The sequence below is a fragment of the Solanum lycopersicum genome, chromosome 9, assembly GCF_036512215.1.
Source record: "Solanum lycopersicum chromosome 9, SLM_r2.1".
Lineage (NCBI taxonomy): Eukaryota > Viridiplantae > Streptophyta > Magnoliopsida > Solanales > Solanaceae > Solanum > Solanum lycopersicum.
In genome coordinates, this window is record NC_090808.1 from 43912628 (window position 1) to 43930203 (window position 17576).

The following is a 17576-nucleotide window of genomic DNA, read 5'->3' on the forward strand; positions in this document are numbered from 1 at the left end:
TGCTCGAAGTTTCACTTGACTTTGGTGAATGAAGGATCAGGTTAGGTTCTAAATATTTACTAGGCTAAAACTGACAAAAAATAATCCACGTAGTTTAGGATTGAAACGACATAGTTTAGGGGTCCAACGCATAAGTAAAAGACTAAATGAACCTTGACTTAAAACTCAGCAGAAGCTATCAATCGACTGAATAATGGTCAATCGTGTAAATCGTCATCTTGGCTTCAGAGAATTAATTTCTAGGTCATCAATCCACAGACCAAGGCCACAACCCGTGGCTTGACCTATGGTGCGTGGCTCTGGTTGTGGATTGATACTTACACGATTTCCAAGGTTGTTTTTGGGAGGGCTTCTTTTTCTTAAAAAACCTCCCTCTATGAATAATGAGGAGCCATATTTATAGTAGTAGGGAGTGATCTACTGGTGTGTTTTACTGACCAATCACATTGCTCCGTAGAAAAACTTTGATCTTATTGATAAGAACATGTCACACATACACATGTCATTATTCTAGTGGCTCATTTGATTTGACTTGGATTGCCACATAACCTTGACATGTGACATGATTTTAATTGCTTATTTAATTTGACTTGGATTACCACATAACCTTGATATGTTTCATGATTTTAGTGTCTTATTTAATTTGGCTTGGATTGCCACATAACTTTGACACGTGGTATGACTTTAGTAGCTTATTTAATTTGACTTGGATTGGATATTATATACGTGTGTTTTTCCTTTTCTTTCAGCATCCAAATCAATGCAATATAATTAAATAAATACTTACAACAAGATTCTGAAGCTGACAACATCCCTGTCAAGCAATTTGAAAAATGGAACCAAAATGAACCATAAATTCGATTTCAAAAATGAAAGGTAAATTTGAAAATAAAAACAAAATTTGTTACCCAAAGGATTTAGAGATAATGATGAAAATCATTTCAAAAATGACATCAAAATCGATCCACAATCCAATTTATCAAAATGTTTCAGTCTTCTTCAAAGTCGTTCAAATTGGGGTGAAATCCAATGTTTAAACATTAAAATCATGAGTTAATCAATGGGTAAAAGAGTAAGGGAGTTACAAATTGTTAATCAATCATTGAAACTTGAAAACCCTTTAAAATGGCTGATACTTAGCTCCAACAATAGAAAAATGGTGAGCTTTTGGAAGAAAACAATGTTTAGGCAAAAAATGCTTATTACGATCATGACCCAAAGCCTCATAATCGGAATGAGTATATAGGTCTACTTATTAAAGTTGACCATCACGATCGTTAGTGGGACTCATGCAGTTGTGATGACCAACAAACTAACTCTACGCGATCGTGATAGAAGGTCTCGCAGTCTCAATGAACAACATCCGTGGCACGAGAAAAAAAAACAGCACTACACACAAGACACAAATTCCTGAATGGACTCCGAGATTCATTTGGAACCCCGAGTACTTATAGAAAATATGCTACCAAACTGAGGTCGTCTTTTAAGACTTAATGGAACCATCAAAACACAAATTTAAGGTCTTTTTAACTCGAAATTGTCACGACCTAGACTGTCGTGATTCACACTTACACAAACCATCCTGTGGGAGAACAATTACTACAACCCAAACTAGAAAATTTTATGAATGCTAATACATTAAATGTTACGAAAGCATGTTTAAATTAAATAAAAAATGAAGTCCCCATAAACTCCAATGTTTAAATAAACTGGGCAAACTGATGTGGAAGAACAACCTAGGAACCTGATAACCATTGTACCAAATCTCTAATAACAACAAGTGTAAGAACAAGGGGTAAAACAAAAAAGTTAAACAAACACCTTAAACAAAGTCCAAAAAGAGTAGAGCTAAACAAAAAAGATCCATGGCGCCCTGAAGAACTGGCTCACCCATGAATCCGATCACGCTCGATAGTCATATAGCTGAGGTCTATCAATAATCGCCTAAAGATTTTGTACTAAAAAAGAACATGCAAGTGCAGTATCAGTACACAATCATAATTACTGGTATTTTGCGACTATTCCAGTAAGCATACCATACATCATAATTACAATGTAGTAAACACATACATACACGGAATATATATGCAGATCGATTATCATTTCAGGAGAAATGCACGATTCCACATTCTCAATAACAAATAGAAATAAAAAATAAATTGTTCTCTCATGGAACTCAATTCAATGGTCCTCTCATGAACCCATACCTAACCTACTAGGATCGTGACATTGATTATGATATTTATGCTAATGTGTGGTAACCGATCCCAATTAGTGTGTCAGATCGTGACACCCCTTCCAATATTTATGTCGGTACATGGCAAAAATCCATGATTAATAAATTACCTAGAGATAATTAAATTATTTTAACAAACTAATTTTAATATTATAATAAGATTATAAATCCGGTGATACCAGTACATACGATAGTTAATTATAGTTTTTATACTTCTATTCAATTAATTAGATAAAAAGATTATTTAAAAGAAAATTTAAAAAAATCTTATGTATAAAATAAATCTAGGAAGAGAATTTTTTTACCTATATTGATGGACAAGATAATATGTTGCTAAGATAGTTATAGTATAATAATTTTTAATACTTAATATATAATGTATTTATTAATTAAATCATGGTTAGAGATTTATTTTGGAAATTAAATCTTAAAAATTTATTTTAATCAATGCCATGTGTCATTAATCCAAATAGAAACTTGGAGAAAATGGAGAGAGAAAAAATAGAAAGGAGCCGAATCCCGTAAAAGTTTATTTTTTAGATTTGATGTAACTAGGAGGTGATTATCGCAACACAAATTTAGAGATACAATTTTTATAGTTTGTGTTATTTTTAATTTATTTCAAAATTGATGGATTTTTTTAGGTGTGATTTTTACATTTTTTTATTATTTTATTTTATGGTGCGACTTTGTGTTGCATTTTTTTAAAGATATGATAAGACTTTTTTGATATTTAAAAATAAATATTTTTTTCATTATTTCTATCAAATTTCAGAGGCATAAATTGTTAAATATTTGATAAAGAGTTCATCTCTATAAAGTCTCTCTCGAACTTGTGCTTGTGCGTGCCTTTCGTTTAATCATGCCTCCATAAATAATTGTCTCAAGTCGTTCTTCTAGGTCGAATGTTGTGGGTCTAGGGTTACCTAATGCACTAGAAGTGCAACCCTAAGGACACTCACCAATGCTAAATTCAGAAAGCAATCCGAATGCTAAGTCAAGTTGTGACAAACATAGTTTTCCAACAAAGAGCAGCTCGACAGGGATAAGCTAATACTTCGAGGATCTACGAGTTCTTGAGGCTGAAAGCTCCCTTGTAAACTAGTTCAAGAACAACTGAGGATCCAGAAAATTTTATTGACGAATTGTAAAAGGTAATTGAAGTTATGAATGTTGCCAATGCTGAGCTAATTGAACTAGTGGCATGTCTACTTAAGAATATTGCTAGGACTTATTTTGAATAGTGGAAGGAGAGTGAGGCTGAGGATGCACCGGTTATGAGTTAGGATGTTTTCAACACTGCATTCTTGGTTTAATTCCCCGCAAAGTTAAAGAAGCCAAGGTATGGGAATTTCTTACCCTTAAGTTGTATTCACTAAGTATTCATAAGTATATCATGAACATCACACAACTTTTTCGATATGTTCCAGAGATGGTTCCAGATATATGGAGCATGATGAACCTATTTATTGCAAGGTTTTCCAATATGTCAGGCAAATCAAGAAAGGAAGTTATTCTAATAGGGGAATGTCACGCCGCGAAGCTAATGCCTAGATGCAGACACAGGACCTAGGACCGTGAGTGACCATAAATTAACCCTGTTGGGACATCATAAGAGTATTAAAGATAAACTAAATCAATAAATACTCTGAAGATGCTAAATCATCATATAATAGAAATGATGGGGAATAGCCATAAACTAAATCAATAATAAAAACTGAGAGTTCAATAAAACCTGAAAAGTCAACCTAAAATACTAAACAAAAATTGAACTATATCTGAAAATAGCCTTTAACTTAGTAGAAGTGTTGGAACATGCCCTAGATAAATCTAAAAAAAAACCTGTAATTAAAACTAAAAGCAAGAAATGTCAATCATGTCAATCCTCCGTGAAAATTTAGGACTTACCATTATTGTTATTGAGCTAAAGATTGAAACCTGATCTATCTGTGATCTTATAGTTAAGCACCTGACCCTACATCACGAGTAGATGTAGCGCAAAGTATGCGTCAGTACATTAAAGGTAGTGAGCATGCAGTATATAATAAAGTTGAACCATTAATTGAACCAAAGCATAATATCTAAGAAATAATAAGAGATAAGAATTATATCATTTGTGAATAACGAACATGAAATAACTAAATGTCATCGCCAAGTTCATAACATGCTAAAACTAAAAATCTAAACTACTACCGACAATCTGGTCAATGAACTCGAATGTTATTGTGAGGAGCTTCTACTAACTGACATAAAACAACATGAGTTAAATGTAGTGATGTATACGCCCAATAAAGAGGACCCAATATACCTAGACAGTGGTATAGAAGCATGGCTGGCATGATCATTAAATGATGCCTGTAGAGGGGACATACAAACTATAGGGCACATAGTTCTGGGTCTTAAGGGTGATTGACCCTAGTCCACTCGATATTAAGCTTCTCTAATTTTATTATGTAATTAACAAATGATTGAATTCCCATAAAATTATGTACCTCAAATAATGACATACTTATTGAAAATGCAACAGTAATGTATTAATAACAAAACATTGAATTCTTAAGCATATATATCTTAAAAAACTAACCTACCATGTGCAATTCATGAACTAAAAGAACTACATAACAAGGGTTTTGAATTTATGAAAGAATCTACAAATAATGATACAAAAACCATGATAATCTGAATTGGAACATTTTATCATATGAATTTCAACAACTTCTAACATTCAAGAAACCCTACATTTAGATAATATCAATGGAATCAAGATTCAGACTGAAATTTAGGGACCTAATGGGTGAAAGGATCCCAATAGTGAAGTCCCACATACATGGTGACAAATTTCATAGAGGAATTTTTAAATTTAAGGGCTGGAACTGACGAAACTTGTTGAATTTGTTTGAGAGGGTTGCTAGAGTATTCTTATCTATTTTTCTCTAATTTTATCTTGAATGTAGTTGATTAGGTTAGGTTCTAATTTGTTTACTAGGCTAAAACTTACCAAGACCACGTAGTTTAGGGGTTAAACGACGGAGTTTAGGTATCCAACACAGAGCGGAAAAGAAAAAATGACCGCTAATTCAAGGATCTGACGGGCAAACCACGGCCTATATGACGGGCCTTCAAAGGGACCATGGATCGTGAAGCCGACCGTTCTCCTTGGTAAAGTAGCTACTAGTTTTTTGGACTGCTTCAAGGGATGCCACTTTTGTCACGCCTCAAATTCTATTAAGAAGGACAGGCACCCGATACCAACCAACATAAGTAGACTCAAAAGTTATATACCAGACTTGGCCGTTGAGGCCACAACTCTTTAAGGCACAACTGAACTATATACGTACGTCAACAAAGCCTCTAAGAAGGTAGAAGACCTAAAGTAGGTCGGGACAGACCCCTACTTACCTTAAACTACGGGCATTAGTGAGACCAAAGAACATTACTAAGAACTCATAGTGACAATATCTAGTTCGAAATGCCATTTTTGGTATATCCACACCTCTCACCCTAAAATGGTGATACCCCGATCTCGAGTAAATCTTAGAAAAGTAGTTTGCCCTTTGTAGTTGATCAAACAAGTCGTCAATCCCAGGGAGAGGATACTTCTTCTTAATAGTGATATTAAGTTGTCAATAATTCGATGCACATTCTAAGGGACCCATCCTTCTGTTTCACAAACAAAACTAGAGCACATCATGGAAAAATACTAGGTCTAATGAAGCCTTTGTCTAGTAAATCTTTGAGTTGAGCCTTCAACTCTTTCAATTCATTCGGAGTCATCCAATGAGGAGAAATTTAAATGGAGTTGGTATACGATAGCAAGTAAATACCAAAATATATTCCCCGTTTGGGAGGCATTCTGGGAAGATCATTAGGAAAGACCTCCGGAAATTCCCTTACTACGGGGACCAACTCAATGGGAGTATTTTCGGAGTCTAAATCTTTGAATCTTACTATGTGATATAGACACCCTTTGGAGATCATTTTACAAGTCTTAAGACAAGAGATGGTACAACCTCTAGGAATAGAATTTCCCCCCCTTCCACTCAAAAATGGGTTTATTTGGAAAATTGAACTTGATAGTTCTACAATCTATGGAGCCAAAATAAGAATGAAACCAATCCATCCCCAAAATAACATCAAAATCTACCATATTAAGTTTTACAAATTCAACATGAGTAACCCTATTTGGCAACATTATAGGACAATTTCTACATACCCTCTTTGCAACCAACGACTCACCTACCGGGATAGTTAACAAGAAAGGTTTATTTAGAATTTTGGGAAAATATCAAACTTTCTAGCTATCAAGGGAATAACAAAAGATAGCATAGAACCCGAATCAATTAAAGCATATATATCAATAGAGAAGACTTGTAACATACCGGTCACCATGTCGGGAGAACTCACTTGTTCACCCCTTGAGCAAAGTGCATAGAAGTTATTCTTCTTGGGACCATCAACATTTGAACCACTTGCTTGAGCTTGACCACTACTCTTGTCTTGACCCTTCAAATTTGGGCAATCACGAACTTTGTGCCCTCTCTTAGCACAACCAAAATAATTATTCATTCCCTTAAGTCAATTACCATAATCCTTCTTGCCACTGGTTTCCACAAGTCATCTTCTTGTTTGGTAAGCTAGTACTTCCCTTTTGAGACTTATGATTAGACACACTATCATCACAATCCTTGGGAAATTTCGTAAGAACTTGATTAGAATACCTCTTCTTAAACCTAGGTTTGTCTTGAATGTAAAGCCTACCCCACTACATTTTGGGCCTATGGTCACCCCAGTAAAATGTAGCCTAAACTAGCAAATAGTGTGGCCTTTGATAAAAGGCTACAGTTTTGGACTTTAAGCAACGCTTTTTAGGGATGGCCTAAAGAAGCGTAACTTTTGACATTGCGCAACACTTTTTAAATGTCGCCATCTTTGGCTACACTTATAAAGCGTAGCCAAATCGGTATAAGGGAACAATTTTTGGTGATGCATTACCGACACCTATTTTTTATTATAATACACTTAAAAGTGTTGGCTTAGCAGTGTTATTGGTCACACATCAAAAGTGTTGCCTTTTATATTTCATCTAGAGCAGCACTTATAAAGCGTAAATTTATATCTCATCTAGAGCAGCACTTATAAAGTGTAACTTTATATCTCATCTAGAGCAACACTTATAAATCGTAACTTTAACATTAGACGTCCTACAACAATTTTGAATTGCATGTATTCAATATGTAATCACATAATTAAATATACAAGTAACCTAAAACACAATACTAGCTAATAATTAAATCAAAGATATATATTTCAAATAAACTTTGAGAAATGTCTCTTGTACAACCAATAATTAATAAGTGATTTCTTAAAAAACTCTAATATCAATAAATTCCCAAAAAACCAAATATATTAAAACATATATGACAATAGTACAAAAACTCTTCATCGTTCACTACAAGAGATCGAGTTTAATCCTGGCCACAACTCAAATTCAATTACGGGCACTTTCCTACATATTCAAAAATAAAATTACAAGTTAGTGAAATAAATGTGGAAGTGCGCAGTTGGAAAGTAATCATTATAAGCCAACCATTATATATATATATATATATATCAGCACATGACTGCATGTATTGTAAACACAAAGGACACTTGTAACATGCCTGTATTGGGCAGTAACTGGGAACTGACAGCCCCATGGACAGCGGTCAAAGTAAATGTTACAGTGAAATTCGTTGTTGGTGATTTGAATGTGGTGTATACAACACCAAGAATGAAAGAGTGTGCCGATGTTGTTGTGTTTGAGGGAGCTGAACAAAAGAAGGAGCTATGGCAGTAGAAGAAGAGACTGAGGGTCGTATTTGGGACAATTTTTTATGTTATATATATGCCATTTGATCTCTCCAATGCTACATCTACTGCTTGCACTTCCTGTTTCTCACTTTCTTGTTACATTTCCTTTCTCTTAACTTAGCCAATTGTTCAGCCGACAACATGAATGTTTTGATCGCCTCATCTTTTTCTTCCAGTTTAGACACAAGGTTCAGAATCTTTTCCTGTATCATCACCCAATTAACATTTAACAGTTGACAGAAGTTACTAGTACTAAAAAAAATCAAGACTCTTACAGCAACATGCATATCCTACAGTACCATGAATCTCTCTACTTCCACAGTAATTAAACGTAATTAAGCCCCACCTCTGCATTTCTGATGGATTATACTAGAAAAATCAGAAATGATTGATTTGGGTATCTCAAATGTGAGTTACAACATAATATGAAATTGTGGAGTGCGAGTTGAATCTAATTCCACATGCAAGGCAAAAACATACATAATGGAATTCCACATGCATGACGATAATTTTTTAGTCACAGAACTTTCTTTCTAGTTCATTTTGAAGACTTTCAGGGGAATTTATCAGTTTTTCAGACATCATCATGCAAAGTGGTTCTGTTTGATTCTTATTTCTAATGTTCTGTTTAAGTTGCTACAGACATCATCTCTGAAGCATATCCTCTTTATATGATTTATTTAGAACTAGAACTGTGACTAACTTATCTATCCCACCTATATTTTCAGGAGACAGAATCAATAGAGCAATCTCCAAAGACAACTTACCTTCCTTAGGATGAATCACAGAATATTGTGACAGGTTATAATCATATCATCCTGATACTTGAGTATTTGTTATTTTTACTCACACTTCCATAAAGTAGAATGTTGGATTAATATAGACCGATGGTTGTTAATTCTCAAAAAGAGATAGGTGATTTCACATGTAAAGCAACATACTCCTAGGTTTCAAGGTCCTCTCTTCCTCTTCACTAGGCAGTTTGAGTGCACATTATACTATATTTTAAAGTAAAATTAGAATGGTTTAGGTTGAAGAGAATGTTCTTTGCAGCTAACTGTTAGTAGTAGTTGAGAAACTACATGTAATTGCCATGAGCAACAGAGCATTTCTCCGACATCAACTCTTTGAAAACATGACTTCAGTGAAGGGTGATGGAAATTTGAATATAGGGACTTGAAGTCTAGACTTTCCTCCAAACCGCCTCAACTACCAAACAAGTAGGACGTAGATATGAGTTCAGCTGATCAACATTATGAGTCTAATGAAAGGATAAGCTTGAAAACAAGAAGGAAGTAATTAATTTGACACTTAATAGTTAATGCATCCCCGTGCTGCCAGATTTAAAAATTCGATTAACGACTTCTTTTTAGATTCTAAGATGAGTATCTAGAAAAATAATGAAGCTATTGTTCTACCAATTTTAATATATTTCCAACAACTTGTTAGAAATAGTAGAATATGATATTAGAACGAGATAGAAATACAAAGAAGAGAAGTATATGGTAGAGAAGTATTGAATAACAAATATAAGTAGACAATGATTTTGTATGTAGCCATTACTTTATGTAGCCATTTCTTAATGTAGTTGCTATTCTTTACATTCCTACTTCTTCCATCTAAAAATGAACAAAGGAGTTAGGAATCGAAGGAAAAGTATCCATCTTTTGTATGAATTTTGACTTTCCACACATTAACAACATCATAAGAATGTAACAGAGAGTAATATCTCATTACAACAACCAAGAAGGTTAACACCAACTCAAAACAATTCAAGCACAAACAAATAGTTCATAAAGCTATTAGAGAACGTCAAAGTGAGGCCCAGATAACCATACCACCTAAAGACTTAATTTTTAAGCCTTCACACGTCTATTGAACATATTCACACCAATACAGGCACACCATTGTAGCTCTACATAAGCTACACCACATATACATAACTATTACACAACATACACGATTTTATGCACCCACTACTCAACTATTACAGATTCATAAAATCCCACTTTAAATTAATAAGTTGCTCATAAAACTGAACAGAAAACAATAATCTTGAGGTAGAGCATAATAAATTACTTGTCAAAATTGGTTAGTAATATTTAAGTATACTAAAGATAACTGATATGGAGTTTTGAAAAATTACCTGGAAAGTATTTCCCAACAATACAAAAGATCTGATTACCCAATTTGTTAGATCCAAATTCAAGGCGTAAGAACTGTAGTGAATCAAGATGAGCAAAATCTTGTTCCTCGGAAATAAGAGGGTCAAAAGTGCAATGTAATTAAAATTAATGGAATCTCGACTAATCAACCAAAAAATGTAACTAAAATATATGCAATCTCGACTAAAAATGCAGGGGCAAATGTGAGGTCTACAATTACCATGATCAGATTTTGAACTAACGAAGAAACTACTTACCCTCCACTCAAAAAAATCTGCCTAGAGTTCCAAGAACAAGCCTTGACAGGAGCCCAGGATACACAAAGTATACAGCCTGAAGCTTGTCCTTACAGTCAGAAGAGAGCTCTTCATAGATCCACCTCAAGATGGTCAATCCAGGATTGTTATTATCCTTCTGGACAGAACTATGCATGTAGACAACACATAATAGCCCCTTAAGAAGCTCCTTGCAAATTTTGTTAAAGACATACTCTTTCAGCCGCTCTGCACTAATAACTAGCGCTGCAAAATATTGTTGACATGTTGTCTTATTTAATTTTCATGAAACCAATAGGGAAACATGAACAGACAAACATGAGATGGAATGTCACGTGAGACAACTAAATAGAAACCACAAATATTTTCAAACAATTCCTTAATTCTGAAGAACAGAGTTATTCTTTGCAGGGAAAAGTTTTTCCTAGTCATCACAGTAAATACTTTTATTTTAAAAAGTTAATCACAATGATTATATCAAAACTTGCATCAACTAAAAAGAATATTTTGTCAAAGTATTCTTTTACTTACTATCGACATTTATGTCGGTTTAAACTTTATTACTTGTTGTTCGTTTTTATGTGCTGACAAGAACATTTAACTTTCAAAGATAATCAACGAATACAAAAACGAGGATTCAAAACTCTCTTGATTAAAGATAATCAAAAGAGTTGTCTCGTTATTAAAATTTTAATCACTTCTTGTCGTTATAAACAAAGACATGATTCCTTTTTAGTATTACTTCATAACGTACAATCTCTTTTAGACACACAAAGTTATAAATTTGGATACCTTTTAAACCAATTAGAATTGGGATACAAATGTTTTTGGATTTACCTGATAATACCTTTTAGATAGAGGATACATAAGTCCATCGAGGTAAAGAAAACAGCAACATTTTGATCTTATTTACCTGATAAATTAGAAACCGTTAATAATGTGAAATTCATCAAATAGTTGCATAAAAAGAGACCCTTGATTGGTCTAATTTTCCTTTGGTCAAAAAGAAATCTATGTGAAAAGGAGATATGCTTTGTTATATGATGGTTTAATACTACTACAACCTAGAATTCTTTCTATCCAATACAAGAAACTTGAGTTTCATAAATTAATACAGACAAAGCAACCCAAATCGTATGCTACAAATAAGATTGACATGAAAACCTACATTATCATAGACGATTTTAGCTCGAATCAGTTTCTTGGTCTAATAATAAAGAAATTCTCATTCTTATATATTGAATAATGCCCATGCCAAAGAATCTTATGTGTGTATATCTACTACAAGCTGGACTCACTTCAATTAACACAAATCGTATCAACAACACAAAAAAATACCCACAAACCAAATTAAAATAAATTCAGACATTTGAAGGTAGAAATATCTACCTGATAAACTCTATTCCAACAAAATCCTTTCAATGTGATGCAACTTCAAGACATCTTCTTCTTAAGTGAAGCATTTCGTTTTGTACCTGATGAACAAAGAGAAAAATATGAGGTTTATTCGTACGTAGGCAGTGAAAACCCAGGAATGTGAAAAATTTAGAAAAACGTCAAACTATTTGCTAATTTTGAAAACAAACTCAACCAACTTGGAAACCATACTAGGGATAAAGATCTCAAGTTTAACAGTCGGTAGTGGATAATAAAATACAGTTCTGTCTCAGTTACAAATTCGAATAGCTTTGCACTCTAGCGTGTTAGAACATAAAATGCACTAGGAAGTAGAAGAAATAGGGAATATGTTAAAGCACATACCTAAATAATCCAGTATGAGTTGAGGACTCTAAGACCACCAAATTTCCTATCAGCAAGCTCCTCGGCAACAGATCGCTTGTTGCACTGCAATTTCAGTAGGGTGACTTCCTAGTTGGAGGGTTTAGCGTATACAATACCCTTGGAAACAGGCCACTTCCTTCCACTACGTTTCACACGAACACGGTATACCACATAGCCCTAGAAAGAAATAGTCTTAATCATAACTTAGAACTAGTCTATACAATGGAAAATGTAGCATTTAACATGATAGAAGAAAAGATTTCTTACTATTGCTCGAATGAGTAAGAGAAAGAGAGTATACTATATAAGGATTTCTATCTTTTGCATATAGAAATTGACATAAATGTTGAACAATATAGCCTTCACAAGAAACTCAGCAATCACAGATGTATGTCTCCAACATAACACAAATACAATAATATAAGACCCAACAGTGAGACAGACTTAACCCATAGGCAGCCAATGAACACAAATACAAATCAAAAGAGAGCATGATTCAAACTTCACTTCCATTAGATATCCAAACTCACTACTCTTTTTATGGACAAATATTGCAAAAAGATACAATATCCGAATCCTACCATTAAGAACATACCGAGTAAATTACTATACAAAATATAAATGTACCTTCTTGGCCTTGTATCCCAAGCGGCGTACCTTGTCAGGTTTTGTAGGCCTGGTGACACGGACGATAGAAAGTAGTTGACGGTACTCCCAGCATCTCACCCTTTGCAAGAACCTCATAACATCCGACTGCTTCTTCCTCCAAAGCTCCGACACATAAGTGTAAGCATCCATTGCGTCTACTGTTCTTGTACATCGTCTGGCTTCGGAAATATCATTAATTTATGTATTGATGGAAGAAATACTTCTTGTTATGTGAGCTATGAAAATCTCTAAAAGGGGAAAAACACCGTTCTTATGCATTTGAGAGGGTTTTTCTTATTTAGGGCAAACACTTGAGACTTCAAAAAGATTGTAAGTTTTATAATTTTTTTTGACAACTAAAAATAGGAGGGTAAGTAAAAATTATGCTGGAGGGAATTCAACATTTAAGTGAAAACTCTAGGGCCACACTTTTTATGTGTTATTTTTATAATTATAAAAATAGCACACTTTAAAAGTGTGGTCATATGTGTAAATAGGTGTTGTCAATTAAATCATAATGTAACGACATTTATAAAGTGTAGCTTATACCATTAAAAAATACGTTTTAGAAGTGTTGCAAATATTAGTGAAGCCAAAAGTAAAAAACTTAGAATACACTTTAAAAGTGTACCCAAAAATATTGTAGGCAACACTTTATAAGCGTTGCCAAGATAAAGTGTGGTTGTAGGCCTAAAATGGTTTAGTGTTTATTGTACAAGATTATCTCCAAAGTGCTAGCAAGCAGGATGCAGTGTTTGATGGAGGCTTTGGTGAATAAAATTCAGTCTGCTTTTGTGCCAGGCATGATGATAAATGACAATATCATCCTAAGTAATGAGTTTGTCAAGGGATATGGGAGGGAGGGAGTGTCACCAAGATGTATTCTTAAAGTAGATATGGAAAAGGCATATGATTATGTGGAATGGAGTTATCTTGAACAGACAATGATTTACTTGCAGTTCCCTGAGAAATTAGTTGAGTAGATATATCAGTGAGTTAGTACAGAATCGTATTCCATTCTGATAAATGGACATCCTAATAACTCTTTTATTGCAAAGAAATACTTACGACATGGGGATCCACTGTCCCCTTATTTGTTTGTGTTGTGTATGGAGTATTTGACAAGACTTCTCAAGAAACTGAAGAATGATCCTAATTTCAGTTTCCACCTAAAATGTGAAAGAATGAGATTGTGAAACTCGTTTTTTCTAATGATCTTTTGTTGTTTAGCAAAGGAGATACTATATCAGTTAGATTGATGTTTGACAGTTTCCAAGACATCTCCCTAGCTTCTGCACTTGATGCAAATGTTGATAAGGGTTCCATTTATTTTGGAGGAGTGATAATAAGTATACAAAATGAAATCTTTCATGAACTAGGATTCTCACAAGGGTACTTACCTTTTACATACTTAGAAGTTCCACGAAGTAATAAGAGGATGTCTACTCTTAAGTATCATCAATTAATTGATAAGACCATAAGTTAAATAAAGAGCAGGACTTTCATATTTCTATCTTATGCAGGAAGGACTCAATTGATTAAGAGTGTTTTGTTCTCCATTCAGGTGTTCTGATCACAGGTGTTTGTGTTGCCCAAAAAATTTTTTATATGTATTGAAACATTATGCAAGACCTTTTTATGGACAGAGGAATACACATGGAGAAAGGCACTTATTGCTTGGGAACAGCTATGTGTTGGGAATAAATCCGTAACAGAAATAATATTTGCGGTAATAAAGGCAACAAGTGTGGAACACAACAATACGGTTAATCAATGAGAATAAAAGAGAAATAATGACACCAAGATTTTATGTGGAAACCCTCCTAAATAAGGGAAAAACCACGACCCGAGAGGAGCAACAAATATCACTATAGTAAGGATTTTACACTTGTATGTCTGAGTAAAACTCCAAAGACCACTACACATTCAAAAGAAATAACACTCTTTTGATTTTTCCACCTCACTACAATACCGCTCACACTCTCTATTTTTCCTCACAGATTATTTTCTTCTGTGATGCCTCACTCTTCTTTTCTCTCCTTTGTAATTCTTTTTTTTTGGTGTATTTTGAAATGAGCAAGAGCTCTCTATTTATAGGAAAATCTACTCCTAATGATGTCACCAATGACATCACAAGAAACACAAGATTTCAACATTTTCACCTATGTAGAAATCTTGCTAAGATTTTAGTTGAAAAAAGAAATGGTGAGCTTTGAATTTTGTTGCAACATTTGTTGACTTTAACAATAATCAACAAACAAAATTCAACCATTTTTGCTATGTTTATCTACAATGGGTATGGACTCCACAAATCTCCCCCTCCAGACCCATTCACCCTGAAGGAGGTAGCTCTAGGTTTCTAGTTTAAGTACATGCCGACAAGTTCTTTGCATAGCTCAAACTTGTCCCTTGATACCACCTTGGTCAGCATATCTGAAGGGTTTTCACTAGTAGGGATCTTCATGACCTGCATAGATCGATCCTCTATCTTTTCACGAATCCAATGATATCTCACTTTAATATGCTTCGTCCTTGCATGGTACACGGTGTTCTTGCTCAAGTCTATTGCACTCTGACTGTCACAATAGACGACATACTCAATCTGATGCAATCCAAGTTCTTGAAGAAATCGTTTCAGCCATACCATCTCTTTGCCAGCTTCAGTAGCTGCAATATATTCTGCCTCAATTGTAAAGAGTGCGACACACTTCTGCAACTTTGATTGCCATGATATAGCTCCCCCTGAAAATGTAAACAAATATCCAGTAGTGGATTTTCTATTATCGAGGTCACCTGCCATATCAGCATCAGTATAGCCCTTCAAGATTGGATCAGATCCTTTAAAACACAAGCAATCTCTTGTGGTACCTCTTAGATACCTGAGTATCCACTTAACTGCCTCCCAGTGTTCTGTTCCAGGATTTTCAAGGAATCTGCTAACAACACCAACTGCATGAGCAATATCAGGTCTTGTACACACCATCGCATACATCAAACTCCCCACTGCTGAAGAATAAGGAACTTTAGCCATTCCCTCTTTCTTCTCTTTTGTTGTAGGACACATCTGTTTGCTCAATTTCAGATGACTCGCAAGAGGCGTGCTAACAAGTTTAGCACTCTTCATGTTGAATCGTTCTAGTACACATTCAATGTACTTCTCTTGAGATAGCCACAACTTTCTTTTTGTTCGTTCTCGAACAATCTTCCTAGAATTTGTTGTGCTGGGCCTAAGTCTTTCATGTCAAATGACTTGGACAAATCTTTCTTCAATTTTGCAATCAGCTCTTTGTCTTGTCCATTGTCTTGGGGCCTGTTTCAACCCATATAGACTCTTATTCAATTTGCACACCATGTGTTTCTTTCCAGATACTTCAAATCCCTCTGGTTGCTCCATATAAATCTCTTCTTCCAAATCTCCGTGAAGAAATGCAGTTTTCACTTCCAATTGCTCCACTTCAAGATCTTGACTAGCTGCTATGCTCAAAATAGTTCGAATAGAAGTCATTTTGACAACAGGTGAAAAAATTTCATCAAAATCAATACCTTTCTTTTGTTCGAAGCCTTTTACAACCAATCGAGCTTTGTACCTCACCAACTTGCCATTGCCATCTTTCTTGAGTTTAAAAACCCACTTGCACTTAAGTGGTCTTTTTCCTTTTGGAAGTTCAACTAGCTGGTATGTGCCATTTTTCTGTAGAGATCCCATCTCTTCGTGCATGGCTTTCATCCATTGGCTCTTTTCTGGATGAGACAACACCTCCTTAAGACTTTCTGGCTCACCTTCATCATTGATAAGGACATACTCTGAGGAAGGGTATTTGGTTGATTCTACCCTTTGTCTTTCTGATCTCCTCAGAGGTTGATATTGTTCTTCTTCTGGGTACTCCATTTGCTCGGTATTATCACCAAGTTGCTCCCCTGCTCAACAATCTCATCAGGTTGCTCTTCATGCTCAGCAACTTCATCAATCATACTTTCTGCACTTATGGGATGGTTAGAAGAAGAATGAACGGTAACAAGATTAGGGACTATACCATTCTTTTTCTTGGCCTTCTCGGATAGATCATCAGCAGTTCCAACTTCACTTTCTCAAAAGATTACATCTCTACTTCTGATGACCTTCTTCTTTACAAAATCCCATAGTCTGTACCCGAACTCTTCATCTCCATATCTGATGAATATGCAAGGAACTGATTTATCATCTAGCTTGGTTCTTTTCTCCTTCGGTACATGTGCAAAAGCTTTGCAACCGAACACCTTTAGGTGCGAGTAGGACAAATCTTTGTTGGTCCAAACTCTCTCCGGAATGTCAAACTCCAACGGAACTGATGGACTACGATTGATAAGATAACACGCTGTCCGAACTGTTTCACCCCAGAATGTCTTGGGTAATTTAGCCATTTTGAGCATGCTTCTCACCTTCTCAACAATGGTGCGTTTCATTCTCTCAGCTACACCATTATGTTGTGGGGTTCCAGGAACTGTCTTTTCATGTCTGATTCCATGGTTTGAACAGTACTCTTCAAATTCTCTTGAAGTGTACTCACCTCCATTGTCGGTTCGGAGACGTTTTAGCTTTCGACCTGTCTCTCTTTCTATCAGAGCATGAAACTTTTTAAA

The 17576-nt window shown here is 34.9% G+C and overlaps 1 long non-coding RNA gene across 4 annotated transcripts; it reads right to left on the minus strand.

Moving 5' to 3' along the window:
• Window positions 1–7517: 7517 nt before the first annotated feature.
• On the minus strand, window positions 7518–13310 carry LOC101256704 (uncharacterized). Of its 4 annotated transcripts, none has more exons than XR_011211443.1 (7): window positions 12936–13310; window positions 12288–12485; window positions 11916–12001; window positions 11364–11439; window positions 10233–10772; window positions 7897–8289; window positions 7518–7742 (listed from the first exon to the last, which is right to left on the minus strand). It is a non-coding gene; the product is annotated as an uncharacterized lncRNA (long non-coding RNA). The 4 variants fall into 4 exon arrangements; XR_011211445.1 differs by having other exon boundaries at window positions 10509–10772; window positions 12966–13306; XR_011211444.1 differs by having other exon boundaries at window positions 11374–11439; window positions 12966–13267.
• Window positions 13311–17576: the final 4266 nt, after the last annotated feature.